This window comes from Chiloscyllium plagiosum, unplaced genomic scaffold, assembly GCF_037043375.1.
Source record: "Chiloscyllium plagiosum isolate Xiang-an unplaced genomic scaffold, Cpla_swu_hap1 HiC_scaffold_2, whole genome shotgun sequence".
In the NCBI taxonomy this organism is placed as follows: Eukaryota; Metazoa; Chordata; class Chondrichthyes; order Orectolobiformes; family Hemiscylliidae; genus Chiloscyllium; species Chiloscyllium plagiosum.
Window position 1 is genome coordinate 17,686,584 of NW_028270140.1, and position 15,386 is coordinate 17,701,969.

The 15,386-nt window shown below is 66.1% G+C and overlaps 1 protein-coding gene across 1 annotated transcript in view; it reads right to left on the reverse strand.

Annotated features, from left to right (window-relative positions):
* Nucleotides 1-15,386, reverse strand: part of leprotl1 (leptin receptor overlapping transcript like 1) — an 87,997-nt gene that overhangs the window by 56,192 nt on the left and 16,419 nt on the right. The gene's annotated exons all lie outside the window — the stretch shown is intronic.

Sequence of the window (15,386 nt, forward strand, 5' to 3'; positions counted from 1 at the left end):
GTCGGTGTGATGGAGGGGGGGTCGGTGTGATGGAGGGGATCGGTGTGATGGAGTGGGGGTTGGTGTGATGGAGAGGGGGGTCGGTGTGATGGAGAGGGGGTCGGTGTGATGGAGGGGGGGTCAGTGTGATGGATGGGGGTCGGTGTGATGGAGGGGGTGGTCGGTGTGATGGAGGGGGTGGTCGGTGTGATGGAGGGGGTGGTCGGTGTGATGGAGGGGGTGGTCGGTGTGATGGAGGGGGTGGTCGGTGTGATGGAGAGGGGGATCGGTGGAATAGAGGGGGGTCGGTGTGATGGAGGGGGGGGATCGGTGTGATGGGGGGGGATCGGTGTGATGGAGGGGGGGGTTGGTGTGATGGAGGGGGGTCGGTGTGATGGAGGGGGGGTCGGTGTGATGGAGGGGGGGGTCGGTGTGATGGAGGGGGGGGTCGGTGTGATAGAGAGGGGGGTCGGTGTGATGGAGAGGGGGGTCGGTGTGATGGAGAGGGGGGTCGGTGTGATGGGGGGGGGGTCGGTGTGATGGGGGGGGTCGGTGTGATGGAGGGGGGGGTCGGTGTGATGGAGGGGGGGTCGGTGTGATGGAGGGGGGGTCGGTGTGATGGAGGGGATCGGTGTGATGGAGTGGGGGTCGGTGTGATGGAGAGGGGGGTCGATGTGATGGAGGGGGGGTCGGTGTGTTGGAGGGGGGGTCGGTGTGTTGGAGGGGGGGGTCGGTGTGATGGAGAGGGGGGTCGGTGTGATGGAGAGGGGGATCGGTGAAATTGAGGGGGGTCGGTTGATGGAGGGGGGGTCGGTTTGATGGGGGGATCGGTGTGATGGGGGCGGTTGGTGTGATGGAGTGGGTGTCGGTGTGATGGGGGGTTCGGTGTGTTGGGGAGGGTCAGTGTGATGGGGGGGTCTGGGTGATGAAGGGGGGTGGTCGGTGTGATGGGGGAGTCGGTGTGATGGAGGGGGTCCGGTGTGATGAAGAGGGGGTCGGTGTGATGGAGGGGGTCCGGTGTGATGAAGGGGGGGTCGGTGTGATGGAAGGGGGGTCGGTGTGATGGAAGGGGGGTCGGTGTGATGGAGGGCTCGGTGTGATGGGGGTGTCGGTGTGATGGGGGTGTCGGTGTGATGGGGAGGGGGGGTCGGTGTAATGGAGTGGGGGGTCAGTGTGATGGAGTGGGGGTCGGTGTGATGGAAGGGTGGGTCGGTGTGATGGAGGGGGGTCGGTGTGATGGAGGCGGTGGTCGGAGTGATGGAGGGGGCGTCGTTGTGATGGAGGGGGGGTCGTTGTGATGGAGGGGGGGTCGTTGTGATGGAGGGGGGGTCAGTGTGATGGGGGCGGTCGGTGTGATGGGGGTCGGTCGGTGTGATGGAGGGGGGATCGGTGTGATGGGGGGGTCGGTGTGATGGGGGGGGTCGGTGTGATGGAGGGGGGGTCGGTGTGATGGAGGGGGGGTCGGTGTGATGGAGGGGGGTCGGTGTGATGGAGGGGGGTCGGTGTGATGGAGGGGGGCCGGTGTGAAGGAGGGGTCGGTGTGATGGAGGGGTCGGTGTGATGGGTGGGGTCGGTGGGATGGAGTGGGGTCGGTGGGATGGAGTGGGGTCGGTGTGATGGAGGGGTCGGTGTGATGGAGGAGTCGGTGTGATGGAGGGGTGGTGGTGTGATAGGGGGGTCGGAGTGATGGGGGGTCGGTGTGATGGGGGGTCGGTGTGATGGGGGGGTCGGTGTGATGGGGGGGTCGGTGTGATGGGGGGGTCGGTGTGATGGAGAGGGGGGTCGGTGTGATGGAAGGGGGGTCGGTGTGATGGAAGGGGGGTCGGTGTGATGGAGAGGTTGATCGGTGGAATAGAGGGGGGTCGGTGTGATGGAGGGGGGGATCGGTGTGATGGGGGGGGATCGGTGTGATGGAGGGGGGGGTTGGTCTGATGGAGGGGGGTCGGTGTGATGGAGGGGGGGTCGGTGTGATGGAGGGGGGGTCGGTGTGATGGAGGGGGGGGTCGGTGTGATGGAGGGGGGGGTCGGTGTGATAGAGAGGGGGGTCGGTGTGATGGAGAGGGTGGTCGGTGTGATGGAGAGGGGGGTCGGTGTGATGGGGGGGGGGTCGGTGTGATGGGGGGGGTCGGTGTGATGGAGGTGGGGGTCGGTGTGATGGAGGGGGGGTCGGTGTGATGGAGGGGGGGTCGGTGTGATGGAGGGGGGGTCGGTGTGATGGAGGGGATCGGTGTGATGGAGTGGGGGTCGGTGTGATGGAGAGGGGGGTCGGTGTGATGGAGAGGGGGTCGATGTGATGGAGGGGGGGTCGGTGTGTTGGAGGGGGGGGTCGGTGTGATGGAGAGGGGGATCGGTGAAATTGAGGGGGGTCGGTTGATGGAGGGGGGGTCGGTTTGATGGGGGGATCGGTGTGATGGGGGCGGTTGGTGTGATGGAGGGGGGTCGGTGTGATGGAGGGGGGTCGGTGTGATGGAGAGGGTGAGTCGGTGTGATGGAAGGGTGGGTCGGTGTGATGGGGGGGTCGGTGTAATGGAGGGGGTGTCGGTGTGATGGAGAAGTGGGTCGGTGTGATGGAGGGGGGTCGGTGTGATGGAGGCGGTGGTCGGAGTGATGGAGGGGGGGTCGTTGTGATGGAGGGGGGGGTCGTTGTGATGGAGGGGGGGTCAGTGTGATGGGGGCTCAGTGTGATGGGGGGGCGGTCGGTGTGATGGAGGGGGGATCGGTGTGATGGGGGGATCGGTGTGATGGGGGGTCGGTGTGATGGGGGGGTCGGTGTGATGGAGGGGGGTCGGTGTGATGGAGGGGGGGTCGGTGTGATGGAGGGGGGGTCGGTGTGATGGAGGGGGGGTCGGTGTGATGGAGGGGGGTCGGCGTGATGGAGGGGTCGGTGTGATGGAGGGGTCGGTGTGATGGAGGGGTCGGTGTGATGGGTGGGGTCGGTGGGATGGAGTGGGGTCGGTGGGATGGAGGGGTCGGTGTGATGGAGGGGTGGTGGTGTGATAGGGGGGTCGGAGTGATGGGGGGGTCGATGTGATGGGGGGTCGGTGTGATGGGGGGTCGGTGTGATGGGGGGTCGGTGTGATGGGGGGGTCGGTGTGATGGGGGGGTCGGTGTGATGGGGGGGGTCGGTGTGATGGGGGGGTCGGTGTGATGGGGGGGTCGGTGTGATGGGGGGGTCGGTGTGATGGGGGGGTCGGTGTGATGGAGAGGGGGGTCGGTGTGATGGAAGAGGGGTCGGTGTGATGGAGAGGGGTCGGTGTGATGGAGAGGGGGATCGGTGTGATGGAGAGGGGGATCGGTGTGATGGAGAGGGGGATCGGTGTGATGGAGAGGGGGATCGGTGTGATGGGGGGGGGATCGGTGTGATGGAGGGGGGGATCGGTGTGATGGAGGGGGGGATCGGTGTGATGGAGGGGGGGATCGGTGTGATGGAGGGGGGGATCGGTGTGATGGAGGGGGGGATCGGTGTGATGGAGGGGGGGATCGGTGTGATGGAGGGGTCGGTGTGATGGGGGGTCGGTGTGATGGAGTGGGTGGTCAGTGTGATGGAGGGGGTGGTCAGTGTGATGGAGGGGGGTCGGTGTGATGGAGGGGGGTCGGTGTGATGGAGGGGGGTCGGTGTGATGGAGGGGGGTCGGTGTGATGGAGGGGGGGTCGGTGTGATGGAGGGGGGGTCGGTGTGATGGAGGGGGGGTCGGTGTGATGGAGGGGGGGTCGGTGTGATGGAGGGGGGGTCGGTGTGATGGGGGGTGGGACGGTGTGATGGAGGGTGGGACGGTGTGATGGAGGGTGGTCGGTGTGATGGAGGAGTGGGTCGATGAGATGGGGGGGTGTCGGTGTGATGGGGGGTGGGTGTGATGGGGGTGGTCGGTGTGATGGGGGGGTCGGTGTGATGGGGGGGTCTGGGTGATGGGGGGGTCGGTGTGATGGAGGGGTCGGTGTGATGGGTGGGGTCGGTGGGATGGAGTGGGGTCGGTGGGATGGAGGGGTCGGTGTGATGGAGGGGTCGGTGTGATGGAGGGGTGGTGGTGTGATAGGGGGGTCGGAGTGATGGGGGGGTCGATGTGATGGGGGGTCGGTGTGATGGGGGGTCGGTGTGATGGGGGGTCGGTGTGATGGGGGGGTCGGTGTGATGGGGGGGTCGGTGTGATGGGGGGGGTCGGTGTGATGGGGGGGTCGGTGTGATGGGGGGGTCGGTGTGATGGGGGGGTCGGTGTGATGGGGGGGTCGGTGTGATGGAGAGGGGGGTCGGTGTGATGGAAGAGGGGTCGGTGTGATGGAGAGGGGTCGGTGTGATGGAGAGGGGGATCGGTGTGATGGAGAGGGGGATCGGTGTGATGGAGAGGGGGATCGGTGTGATGGAGAGGGGGATCGGTGTGATGGGGGGGGGATCGGTGTGATGGAGGGGGGGATCGGTGTGATGGAGGGGGGGATCGGTGTGATGGAGGGGGGGATCGGTGTGATGGAGGGGGGGATCGGTGTGATGGAGGGGGGGATCGGTGTGATGGAGGGGGGGATCGGTGTGATGGAGGGGTCGGTGTGATGGGGGGTCGGTGTGATGGAGTGGGTGGTCAGTGTGATGGAGGGGGTGGTCAGTGTGATGGAGGGGGGTCGGTGTGATGGAGGGGGGTCGGTGTGATGGAGGGGGGTCGGTGTGATGGAGGGGGGTCGGTGTGATGGAGGGGGGGTCGGTGTGATGGAGGGGGGGTCGGTGTGATGGAGGGGGGGTCGGTGTGATGGAGGGGGGGTCGGTGTGATGGAGGGGGGGTCGGTGTGATGGGGGGTGGGACGGTGTGATGGAGGGTGGGACGGTGTGATGGAGGGTGGTCGGTGTGATGGAGGAGTGGGTCGATGAGATGGGGGGGTGTCGGTGTGATGGGGGGTGGGTGTGATGGGGGTGGTCGGTGTGATGGGGGGGTCGGTGTGATGGGGGGGTCTGGGTGATGGGGGGGTCTGGGTGATGGGGGCGTCGGGGTGATGGGGGGGTCGGGGTGATGGGGGGGGTCGGGGTGATGGGGGGGGTCGGGGTGATGGAGGGGGGGTCGGTGTGATGGAGGGGGGGTCGGTGTGATGGAGGGGGGGTCGGTGTGATGGAGGGGGGGTCGGTGTGATGGGGGGGGATCGGTGTGATGGAGGGGGGATCGGTGTGATGGGGGGGGGTCGGTGTGATGGAGGGTGTCAGTGTGATGGAGGGTGTCAGTGTGATGGGGGGGGTCAGTGGGATGGATGGGGGTCGGTGTGATGGAGGGGGTGGTCGGTGTGATGGAGGGGGTGGTCGGTGTGATGGAGGGGGTGGTCGGTGTGATGGAGGGGGTGGTCGGTGTGATGGAGGGGGTGGTCGGTGTGATGGAGTGGGTGGTCGGTGTGATGGAGAGGGGGATCGGTGGAATAGAGGGGGGTCGGTGTGATGGAGGGGGGGGTCGGTGTGATAGGGGGGGGATCGGTGTGATGGAGGGGGGGTCGGTGTGATGGAGGGGGGGTCGGTGTGATGGAGGGGGGGGTCGGTGTGATGGAGGGGGGGTCGGTGTGATGAAGAGGGAGGTCGGTGTGATGGAGAGGGGGGTCGGTGTGATGGAGAGGGGGGTCGGTGTGATGGAGAGGGGGGTCGGTGTGATGGAGGGGGGGGTCGGTGTGATGGAGGGGCGGTCGGTGTGATGGAGGGGGGGGGGTCGGTGTGATGGGGGGGATCGGTGTGATGGAGGGGGGGGTCGGTGTGATGGAGGGGGGGTCGGTGTGATGGAGGGGGGGTCGGTGTGATGGAGAGGGGGGTCGGTGTGATGGAGAGGGGGGGTCGGTGAAATTGAGGGGGGTCGGTTGATGGAGGGGGGGTCGGTGTGATGGGGGGGGGATCGGTGTGATGGAGGGGGGTCGGTGTGATGGAGGGGGGTCGGTGTGATGGAGGGGGGTCGGTGTGATGGAGGGGGTGTGTCGGTGTGATGGAAGGGTGGGTCGGTGTGATGGAAGGGTGGGTCGGTGTGATGGGGGGGTTGGTGTAATGGAGGGGGGGTCGGTGTGATGGAGAAGTGGGTCGGTGTGATGGGGGGGTCGGTGAGATGGGGGGGTCGGAGTGATGGAGTGGGTGTCGGTGTGATGGGGGGTTCGGTGTGTTGGGGGGGGTCAGTGTGATGGAGGGAGTCTGGGTGATGGGGGGGGTCTGGGTGATGGGGGGGGTCTGGGTGATGGGGGGGGTGGTCGGTGTGATGGGGTCGGTGTGATGGAGGGGGTCCGGTGTGATGAAGGGGGGGTCGGTGTGATGGAGGGGGTTCGGTGTGATGGAAGGGGGGTCGGTGTGATGGAAGGGGGGTCGGTGTGATGGAGGGCTCGGTGTGATGGGGATGTCGGTGTGATGGGGGTGTCGGTGTGATGGGGAGGGTGGGTCGGTGTAATGGAGTGGGGGGCTCAGTGTGATGGAGGGTGTCAGTGTGATGGAGTGGGGGTTGGTGTGATGGAAGGGGGGGTCGGTGTGATGGAGGGGGGTCGGTGTGATGGAGGCGGTGGTCGGAGTGATGGAGGGGGGGGTCGTTGTGATGGAGGGGGTGGTCGTTGTGATGGAGGGGGGGTCAGTGTGATGGGGGGGCGGTCGCTGTGATGGAGGGGGCATCGGTGTGATGGGGGGGATCGGTGTGATGGAGGGGGGGTCGGTGTGATGGAGGGGGGTCGGTGTGATGGAGGGGTCGGTGTGATGGAGGGGTCGGTGTGATGGAGGGGTCGGTGTGATGGGTGGGGTCGGTGGGATGGAGTGGGGTCGGTGTGATGGAGGGGTCGGTGTGATGGAGGGGTCGGTGTGATGGAGGGGTGGTGGTGTGATAGGGGGGTCGGAGTGATGGGGGGTCCGTGTGATGGGGGGTCCGTGTGATGGGGGGTCCGTGTGATGGGGGGTCGGTGTGATGGAGGGGTCGGTGTGATGGAGGGGTGGTGGTGTGATAGGGGGGTCGGAGTGATGGGGGGTCGGTGTGATGGGGGGTCGGTGTGATGGGGGGTCGGTGTAATGGGGGGGTCGGTGTGATGGGGAGGGGGGTCGGTGTGATGGAGAGGGGGGTCGGTGTGATGGAAGGGGGGTCGGTGTGATGGAGGTGGGTCGGTGTGATGGAGAGGGTGAGTCGGTGTGATGGAGAGGGGGATCGGTGTGATGGAGAGGGGGATCGGTGTGATGGAGAGGGGGATCGGTGTGATGGAGAGGGGGATCGGTGTGATGGAGAGGGGGATCGGTGTGATGGAGAGGGGGATCGGTGTGATGGAGAGGGGGATCGGTGTGATGGAGAGGGGGATCGGTGTGATGGAGAGGGGGATCGGTGTGATGGAGTGGGGTCAGTATGATGGAGTGGGGTCAGTGTGATGGAGTCGGGTCAGTGTGATGGAGGGGTCGGTGTGATGGAGGAGTCGGTGTGATGGAGGGGTCGGTGTGATGGAGGGGTCGGTGTGATGGAGGGGTCGGTGTGATGGAGGGGTCGGTGTGATGGAGGGGTCGGTGTGATGGAGGGGTCGGTGTGATGGAGGGGTCGGTGTGATGGAGGGGTGGTGGTGTGATAGGAGGGTCGGTGTGATGGGGGGTCGGTGTGATGGGGGGTCGGTGTGATGGGGGGGGTCGGTGTGATGGGGGGTCGGAGTGATGGGGGGGTCGGTGTGATGGGGGGTCGGTGTGATGGGGGGTCGGTGTGATGGGGGGGTCGGTGTGATGGGGGGGGTCGGTGTGATGGGGGGGTCGGTGTGATGGAAGGGGGGTCGGTGTGATGGAAGGGGGGGTCGGTGTGATGGAGGGGGGTCGGTGTGATGGAGAGGGTGAGTCGGTGTGATGGAGAGGGGGATCGGTGTGATGGAGGGGGTCGGTGTGATGGAGGGGGTCGGTGTGATGGAGAAGAGGATCGGTGTGATGGAGCGGAGGTTGGTGTGATGGAGGGGGGGGTCGGTGGGATGGAGACGGGTCGGTGTGATGGAGGGGGGGGTCGGTGTGATGGAGAGGGGGATCAGTGTGATGGAGAGGGGGATCAGTGGAATAGAGGGGGGTCGGTGTGATGGAGGGGGGGATCGGTGTGATGGAGGGGGGGGATCGGTGTGATGGAAGGGGGGTCGGTGTGATGGAGGGGGGTCGGTGTGATGGAGGGGTGGGTCGGTGTGATGGGGGGGGGGTCGGTGTGATGGGGGGGGTCGGTGAGATGGGTGGGTCGTTGAGATGGGGGGGTGTCGGGGTGATGGGGGTGTCGGGGTGATGGGGGTGTCGGGGTGATGGGGGGGTCGGGGTGATGGAGGGGGGGTCGGTGTGATGCAGGTGGGGTCGGTGTGATGGAGGGGGGGGTCGGTGTGATGGGGGGGGGGTCAGTGTGATGGAGGGTGTCAGTGTGATGGAGGGTATCAGTGTGATGGGGGGGTCAGTGTGATGGATGGGGGTCGGTGTGATGGAGGGGGTGGTCTGTGTGATGGAGGGGGTGGTCGGTGTGATGGAGGGGGTGGTCGGTGTGATGGAGAGGGGGATCGGTGGAATAGAGGGGGTCGGTGTGATGGAGGGGGGGGTCGGTGTGATGGGGGAATCGGTGTGATGGAGGGGGGGGTCGTTGTGATGGAGGGGGGTCGGTGTGATGGAGGGGGGTCGGTGTGATGGAGGGGGGGTCGGTGTGATGGAGGGGGGGGTCGGTGTGATGGAGGGGGGGGTCGGTGTGATGGGGGGGGGTCGGTGTGATGGGGGGGGTCGGTGTGATGGAGAGGGGGGTCGGTGTGATGGAGAGGGGGGTCGGTGTGATGGAGAGGGGGGTCGGTGTGATGGAGGGGGGGGTCGGTGTGATGGAGGGGGGGATCGGTGTGATGGAGGGGGGGTCGGTGTGATGGAGGGGTGGGTTGGTGTGATGGGGGGGATCGGTGTGATGGAGGGGGGGTCGGTGTGATGGAGAGTGGGGTCGGTGTGATGGAGAGGGGGTCGGTGTGTTGGAGGGGGGGTCGGTGTGATGGAGAGGGGGGTCGGTGTGATGGAGAGGGGGATCGGTGAAATTGAGGGGGGTCGGTTGATGGAGGGGGGGTCGGTGTGATTGGGGGGATCGGTGTGATGGGGGGGGTTGGTGTGATGGAGGGGGGTCGGTGTGATGGAGGGGGGTCGGTGTGATGGAGAGGGTGAGTCGGTGTGATGGAAGGGTGGGTCGGTGTGATGGGGGGGTCGGTGTAATGGAGGGGGGGTCGGTGTGATGGAGAAGTGGGTCGGTGTGATGGGGGGTCGGTGTGATGGGGGGTCGGTGTGATGGGGGGGTCGGTGTGATGGGGGGGTCGGTGTGATGGGGGGGTCGGTGTGATGGAGAGGGGGGTCGGTGTGATGGAAGGGGGGTTGGTGTGATGGAGGGGGGTCGGTGTGATGGAGAGGGTGAGTCGGTGTGATGGAGAGGGTGAGTCGGTGTGATGGAGGGAGGTCGGTGTGATGGAGGGGGTCGGTGTGATGGAGGGGGTCGGTGTGATGGAGAGGAGGATCGGTGTGATGGAGCGGAGGTTGGTGTGATGGGGGGGGGGTCGGTGGGATGGAGACGGGTCGGTGTGATGGAGGGGGGGGTCGGTGTGATGGAGAGGGGGGTCGGTGTGATGGAGAGGGGGGGTCGGTGAAATTGAGGGGGGTCGGTTGATGGAGGGGGGGTCGGTGTGATGGGGGGGGATCGGTGTGATGGAGGGGGGTCGGTGTGATGGAGGGGGGTCGGTGTGATGGAGGGGGGTCGGTGTGATGGAGGGGGTGTGTCGGTGTGATGGAAGGGTGGGTCGGTGTGATGGAAGGGTGGGTCGGTGTGATGGGGGGGTTGGTGTAATGGAGGGGGGGTCGGTGTGATGGAGAAGTGGGTCGGTGTGATGGGGGGGTCGGTGAGATGGGGGGGTCGGAGTGATGGAGTGGGTGTCGGTGTGATGGGGGGTTCGGTGTGTTGGGGGGGGTCAGTGTGATGGAGGGAGTCTGGGTGATGGGGGGGGTCTGGGTGATGGGGGGGGTCTGGGTGATGGGGGGGGTGGTCGGTGTGATGGGGTCGGTGTGATGGAGGGGGTCCGGTGTGATGAAGGGGGGGTCGGTGTGATGGAGGGGGTTCGGTGTGATGGAAGGGGGGTCGGTGTGATGGAAGGGGGGTCGGTGTGATGGAGGGCTCGGTGTGATGGGGATGTCGGTGTGATGGGGGTGTCGGTGTGATGGGGAGGGTGGGTCGGTGTAATGGAGTGGGGGGCTCAGTGTGATGGAGGGTGTCAGTGTGATGGAGTGGGGGTTGGTGTGATGGAAGGGGGGGTCGGTGTGATGGAGGGGGGTCGGTGTGATGGAGGCGGTGGTCGGAGTGATGGAGGGGGGGGTCGTTGTGATGGAGGGGGTGGTCGTTGTGATGGAGGGGGGGTCAGTGTGATGGGGGGGCGGTCGCTGTGATGGAGGGGGCATCGGTGTGATGGGGGGGATCGGTGTGATGGAGGGGGGGTCGGTGTGATGGAGGGGGGTCGGTGTGATGGAGGGGTCGGTGTGATGGAGGGGTCGGTGTGATGGAGGGGTCGGTGTGATGGGTGGGGTCGGTGGGATGGAGTGGGGTCGGTGTGATGGAGGGGTCGGTGTGATGGAGGGGTCGGTGTGATGGAGGGGTGGTGGTGTGATAGGGGGGTCGGAGTGATGGGGGGTCCGTGTGATGGGGGGTCCGTGTGATGGGGGGTCCGTGTGATGGGGGGTCGGTGTGATGGAGGGGTCGGTGTGATGGAGGGGTGGTGGTGTGATAGGGGGGTCGGAGTGATGGGGGGTCGGTGTGATGGGGGGTCGGTGTGATGGGGGGTCGGTGTAATGGGGGGGTCGGTGTGATGGGGAGGGGGGTCGGTGTGATGGAGAGGGGGGTCGGTGTGATGGAAGGGGGGTCGGTGTGATGGAGGTGGGTCGGTGTGATGGAGAGGGTGAGTCGGTGTGATGGAGAGGGGGATCGGTGTGATGGAGAGGGGGATCGGTGTGATGGAGAGGGGGATCGGTGTGATGGAGAGGGGGATCGGTGTGATGGAGAGGGGGATCGGTGTGATGGAGAGGGGGATCGGTGTGATGGAGAGGGGGATCGGTGTGATGGAGAGGGGGATCGGTGTGATGGAGAGGGGGATCGGTGTGATGGAGTGGGGTCAGTATGATGGAGTGGGGTCAGTGTGATGGAGTCGGGTCAGTGTGATGGAGGGGTCGGTGTGATGGAGGAGTCGGTGTGATGGAGGGGTCGGTGTGATGGAGGGGTCGGTGTGATGGAGGGGTCGGTGTGATGGAGGGGTCGGTGTGATGGAGGGGTCGGTGTGATGGAGGGGTCGGTGTGATGGAGGGGTGGTGGTGTGATAGGAGGGTCGGTGTGATGGGGGGTCGGTGTGATGGGGGGTCGGTGTGATGGGGGGGGTCGGTGTGATGGGGGGTCGGAGTGATGGGGGGGTCGGTGTGATGGGGGGTCGGTGTGATGGGGGGTCGGTGTGATGGGGGGGTCGGTGTGATGGGGGGGGTCGGTGTGATGGGGGGGTCGGTGTGATGGAAGGGGGGTCGGTGTGATGGAAGGGGGGGTCGGTGTGATGGAGGGGGGTCGGTGTGATGGAGAGGGTGAGTCGGTGTGATGGAGAGGGGGATCGGTGTGATGGAGGGGGTCGGTGTGATGGAGGGGGTCGGTGTGATGGAGAAGAGGATCGGTGTGATGGAGCGGAGGTTGGTGTGATGGAGGGGGGGGTCGGTGGGATGGAGACGGGTCGGTGTGATGGAGGGGGGGGTCGGTGTGATGGAGAGGGGGATCAGTGTGATGGAGAGGGGGATCAGTGGAATAGAGGGGGGTCGGTGTGATGGAGGGGGGGATCGGTGTGATGGAGGGGGGGGATCGGTGTGATGGAAGGGGGGTCGGTGTGATGGAGGGGGGTCGGTGTGATGGAGGGGTGGGTCGGTGTGATGGGGGGGGGGTCGGTGTGATGGGGGGGGTCGGTGAGATGGGTGGGTCGTTGAGATGGGGGGGTGTCGGGGTGATGGGGGTGTCGGGGTGATGGGGGTGTCGGGGTGATGGGGGGGTCGGGGTGATGGAGGGGGGGTCGGTGTGATGGAGGTGGGGTCGGTGTGATGGAGGGGGGGGTCGGTGTGATGGGGGGGGGGTCAGTGTGATGGAGGGTGTCAGTGTGATGGAGGGTATCAGTGTGATGGGGGGGTCAGTGTGATGGATGGGGGTCGGTGTGATGGAGGGGGTGGTCTGTGTGATGGAGGGGGTGGTCGGTGTGATGGAGGGGGTGGTCGGTGTGATGGAGAGGGGGATCGGTGGAATAGAGGGGGTCGGTGTGATGGAGGGGGGGGTCGGTGTGATGGGGGAATCGGTGTGATGGAGGGGGGGGTCGTTGTGATGGAGGGAAGTCGGTGTGATGGAGGGGGGTCGGTGTGATGGAGGGGGGGTCGGTGTGATGGAGGGGGGGGTCGGTGTGATGGAGGGGGGGGTCGGTGTGATGGGGGGGGGTCGGTGTGATGGGGGGGGGTCGGTGTGATGGAGAGGGGGGTCGGTGTGATGGAGAGGGGGGTCGGTGTGATGGAGAGGGGGGTCGGTGTGATGGAGGGGGGGGTCGGTGTGATGGAGGGGGGGATCGGTGTGATGGAGGGGGGGTCGGTGTGATGGAGGGGTGGGTTGGTGTGATGGGGGGGATCGGTGTGATGGAGGGGGGGTCGGTGTGATGGAGAGTGGGGTCGGTGTGATGGAGAGGGGGTCGGTGTGTTGGAGGGGGGGTCGGTGTGATGGAGAGGGGGGTCGGTGTGATGGAGAGGGGGATCGGTGAAATTGAGGGGGGTCGGTTGATGGAGGGGGGGTCGGTGTGATTGGGGGGATCGGTGTGATGGGGGGGGTTGGTGTGATGGAGGGGGGTCGGTGTGATGGAGGGGGGTCGGTGTGATGGAGAGGGTGAGTCGGTGTGATGGAAGGGTGGGTCGGTGTGATGGGGGGGTCGGTGTAATGGAGGGGGGGTCGGTGTGATGGAGAAGTGGGTCGGTGTGATGGGGGGTCGGTGTGATGGGGGGTCGGTGTGATGGGGGGGTCGGTGTGATGGGGGGGTCGGTGTGATGGGGGGGTCGGTGTGATGGAGAGGGGGGTCGGTGTGATGGAAGGGGGGTTGGTGTGATGGAGGGGGGTCGGTGTGATGGAGAGGGTGAGTCGGTGTGATGGAGAGGGTGAGTCGGTGTGATGGAGGGAGGTCGGTGTGATGGAGGGGGTCGGTGTGATGGAGGGGGTCGGTGTGATGGAGAGGAGGATCGGTGTGATGGAGCGGAGGTTGGTGTGATGGGGGGGGGGTCGGTGGGATGGAGACGGGTCGGTGTGATGGAGGGGGGGGTCGGTGTGATGGAGGGGGGGATCGGTGTGATGGAAGGGGGGTTGGTGTGATGGAGGGGGGTCGGTGTGATGGAGGGGAGGATCGGTGTGATGGAGGGGGGGATCGGTGTGATGGAAGGGGGGTTGGTGTGATGGAGGGGGGTCGGTGTGATGGAGGGGGTGAGTCGGTGTGATGGAGGGGTGGGTCGGTGTGATGGGGGGGGTCGGTGTGATGGGGGGGGTCGGTGAGATGGGGGGGTCGGTGAGATGGCGGGGGGGTCGGTGTGATGGGGGGGTCTGTGACATGGGGGGTTCGGTGTGATGGGAGTGGTCTGGGTGATGGGGGGGGTCTGGGTGATGGGGGGGTCTGGGTGATGGGGGCGTCTGGGTAATGGGGGGGGTTCGGTGTGATGGAGGGGGGGTCGGTGTGATGGAGGGAGGGTCGGTGTGATGGAGGGAGGGCCGGTGTGATGGAGGGGGTTCGGTGTGATGGAAGGGGGGTCGGTGTGATAGAAGGGGGGTCGGTGTGATGGAGGGGGGGTCGGTGTCATGGAGGGGGGGTCGGTGTGTTGGAGGGGGGGTCGGTGTGATGGAGAGGGGGATCGGTGTGATGGAGAGGGGGATCGGTGAAATTGAGGGGGGTCGGTTGATGGAGGGGGGGTCGGTGTGATTGGGGGGATCGGTGTGATGGGGGGGGTTGGTGTGATGGAGGGGGGTCGGTGTGATGGAGGGGGGTCGGTGTGATGGAGAGGGTGAGTCGGTGTGATGGAAGGGTGGGTCGGTGTGATGGGGGGGTCGGTGTAATGGAGGGGGGGTCGGTGTGATGGAGAAGTGGGTCGGTGTGATGGGGGGGGTCGGTGAGATGGGGGGGTCGGCGTGATGGAGTGGGTGTCGGTGTGATGGGGGGTTCGGTGTGTTGGGGAGGGTCAGTGTGATGGGGGGGGTCTGGGTGATGGGGGGGGTGGTCGGTGTGATGGGGGGGTCGGTGTGATGGAGGGGGTCCGGTGTGATGAAGGGGGGGTCGGTGTGATGGAAGGGGGGTCGGTGCGATGGAAGGGGGGTCGGTGTGATGGAGGGCTCGGTGTGATGGGGGTGTCGGTGTGATGGGGGTGTCGGTGTGATGGGGAGGGGGGGTCGGTGTAATGGAGTGGGGGGTCAGTGTGATGGAGGGTGTCAGTGTGATGGAGTGGGGGTCGGTGTGATGGAAGGGTGGGTCGGTGTGATGGAAGGGTGGGTCGGTGTGATGGAGGGGGGTCGGTGTGATGGAGGCGGTGGTCGGAGTGATGGAGGGGGGGTCGTTGTGATGGAGGGGGGGTCGTTGTGATGGAGGGGGGGTCAGTGTGATGGGGGCTCAGTGTGATGGAGGGGGGATCGGTGTGATGGGGGGATCGGTGTGATGGGGGGGTCGGTTTGATGGAGGGGGGTCGGTGTGATGGAGGGGGGGTGGGTGTGATGGAGGGGGGGTCGGTGTGATGGAGGGGGGGTCGGTGTGATGGAGGGGGGTCGGTGTGATGGAGGGGGGTCGGTGTGATGGAGGGGGGTCGGTGTGATGGAGGGGTCGGTGTGATGGAGGGGTCGGTGTGATGGGTGGGGTCGGTGGGATGGAGTGGGGTCGGTGTGATGGAGGGGTCGGTGTGATTGAGGGGTGGTGTGATAGGGGGGTCGGAGTGATGGGGGGTCGGTGTGATGGGGGGTCGGTGTGATGGGGGGTCGGTGTGATGGGGGGTCGGTGTGATGGGGGGTCGGTGTGATGGGGGGTCGGTGTGATGGGGGGTCGGTGTGATGGGGGGGTCGGTGTGATGGAGAGGGGGGTCGGTGTGATGGAAGGGGGGTCGGTGTGATGGAAGGGGGGTTGGTGTGATGGAGGGGGGACGGTGTGATGGAGAGGGTGAGTCGGTGTGATGGAGAGGGGGATCGGTGTGATGGAGAGGGGGATCGGTGTGGAGAGGGGATCGGTGTGATGGAGAGGGGGATCGGTGTGATGGAGTGGGGGATCGGTGTGATGGAGGGGGGGTCGGTGTGATGGAGAGGGGGGTCGGTGTGATGGAGAGGGGGGTCGGTGTGATGGAGAGGGGGGTCGGTGTGATGGAGAGGGGGGTCGGTGTGATGGAGAGGGGGGTCGGTGTGATGGAGAGGGGGGTCGGT